The sequence below is a fragment of the Vulpes lagopus genome, chromosome X (genome assembly GCF_018345385.1).
Source record: "Vulpes lagopus strain Blue_001 chromosome X, ASM1834538v1, whole genome shotgun sequence".
Lineage (NCBI taxonomy): Eukaryota > Metazoa > Chordata > Mammalia > Carnivora > Canidae > Vulpes > Vulpes lagopus.
The window spans coordinates 75,653,621-75,656,035 of record NC_054848.1 but is presented as its reverse complement, the minus strand read 5'-3'; the positions used below and the strand labels follow the sequence as shown (position 1 = coordinate 75,656,035).

The window sequence follows — 2,415 nt, the reverse complement described above, 5'->3', positions numbered from 1 at the left end:
AGCTTGGCACATTTAGGAAATAGCTTGGAAGTCAATGTGCCTTAGGACAACAGTGTTAGGAAATGAGATTAGAGTAGTAGGAGGGGCCAGGTCACAGAAGACCTTATGGGCCATGGGAAACACTTGGGATTTTGTTCTTACTAAGATGGTACCATTGAGGCATTTTAAGAAAGGAAGAAATATTATTAGAATCTGCTTTATTAAAGGTCACTCAAAATGTTCTTTATAGAACAGACTGAAATATAGGAGCAAGGAGATGAGGTAGGAAATTACTACAGATGTGAGAGTGAGAAGTTACAGTGGCATGGACCAGAGTCTTAGCAATGGAAGGGGTGAGGAGTTTGAAATGAGTTATTTTTCAGAAGTACTAAACTTGTGGTGAAGGATAGAAAGTAATCAAGTGTGTCTTTTGGAATGTGGATCTTTGCAACTGGGTTAGGATGGTTTTCTTAAATGTGGAATTGAGTAGAGGGTCAGGTTTAGTGCAATGCCAGGAAATTGACAGTTCTGTTTTGGTCATGTTGTTTGTGGAGCCTATGAAAAAATCTGGGTGGAGCCATGTTGTTGGATATATATAAGTCTGGATTTCCTGAGAAAACTCTTGGCTACAGCAAAAACAAAACAAAACAACTATACAATTTAACAGAAAATTCAATCAGAAAATACTTGATTCCACATATAAGGAAGACTCCGCTGTAAATTCTGGAAAGGATACATGCCACTGATCCAGGATAGAGGCGACAATATGAAGAAAGACTCAGAGTCTCACTGAATTTTAATCTGGGTGACAGTGGGACCAAGACTCAGACTCGGATTCAAACTGGAATTGGACTCAGACTCGGACCCCGAGGCTTTGTCTCCTCCAGTTTTGGAAGGGGAGGAGGGCGGGTGTTGGAGGGGAATGGGTGACGGGCACTGAGGTGGACACTTGACGGGATGAGCACTGGGTGTTTTTCTGTATGTTGGTAAATTAAACACCAATAAAAGTTAATTAAAAAAAAAAAAGAAATCTAGCAGATTGGCTATAGGAATGATTAACTTTGGGAAGCAGAGAAAAACATGTTTATTTCAAAAGATAAAAGAATAGACTATTGACTCAAAGAAGGGGGGGCAAAGGAGCTGTATCTGGAGAACAATGTGGTCAAGAGCCAGTATGCTGACTCAGGACCTTCCGTATCCCCAGTGTGCTGAGGACTACAAGATTCAGTTCTCAGGCTCTGCAGCTGGTTCCCCACAAATACAAAAACTTTTTAAAATCAATTTTACTGAGCTATAGCTTATATTCAATATAATGCATCCATTTTGGGTGTATAATTCAATACATTTGGATAAATTCATTCTCACATGTAACCCCTACGGTGGAAATATAGAACATTGGTATGAAGGCTTTTCAATTAGCAATAATCGCGCCTCGGATAAACCTCATTGGCTACGATACTGCCACTGCGCAAAGCTGGTATGAAGGCTTTTAAGATCCCTGTCACTTTCTTCATGAAGCTCATCGTGTTGCTGGAGAGAAAATCATGCATGCATGTAAATTAGAGAAAGATATAAAGAAGTAAAGGATAAGTTTCAATAACTGTAACAGTTCTTGAAGAATGGCACTTTGGTGAGGATATCCATTGTAAAATGCCTGGCTCTAATGCAAATATATTTGGGGCAGGAAGCTTGCCATCAACATAAAAGTCAAGGGAGAAATCAGGCCAGGACACAAGACTTTCATTTCCCCAAATATCTCACCAATATGAAATGCCCATAATTATTCACAACCTTGGCTTAAAATATTTGGAATATCTTTGGAACATAAGTAACAAAATGCACATAAATTTTTCAAGAGTGACATTTATGGGATATGTAGAAAGCCAGCACTCCACAAACGTAAGTTTATGGTGTCATTTTAAGATTTTCTGGCTATCACCTCATAAGAAGATAGGGAACTTCAGGACAAATGAGGGATTAGCAAAGCAAGTACTCAATATCCTCCCAACTCCTCTGTTTTTTTTCTAACCCGACAAGAGAAAGATTTCCTTCCTTTAGGATATCCAAAAATCATTTTGTGATGGCAAGCCCCATCAGGAAGCCCATGACACTTGTTTTAGCCCAGAGAAAAGGAGGGCTTTATTGGGAACATGAGTTCAACTAGGGATTGGAGGAAGCCCTAGAAAATGGTGTGTGTGTGTGTGTGTGTGTGTGTGTGTATGTATGTGTGTGTGAGGGAGATATAAACAAAGTCCATGGGCTAGTAAATTTTTAATATCTGTGTTTATTCATATTGATGGTAACACGTACAAAGTGGCCATAGTGGGAGAGATAGAGGTTATACCTGCGTCTAATAGTATGGGTCTTGACTTATCCTGGTGGATACAACTCTGCTACTGTTGACTGTTTAATCTTCCAGGAACAGAAACCAATGCT

The 2,415-nt window shown here is 39.5% G+C and overlaps 1 non-coding gene across 1 annotated transcript; it reads right to left on the bottom strand.

Moving 5' to 3' along the window:
• Positions 1–1,307: 1,307 nt before the first annotated feature.
• Positions 1,308–1,455, bottom strand: LOC121483737. The gene has a single exon (XR_005985838.1). It is a non-coding gene; the product is annotated as a U4 spliceosomal RNA (small nuclear RNA).
• Positions 1,456–2,415: the final 960 nt, after the last annotated feature.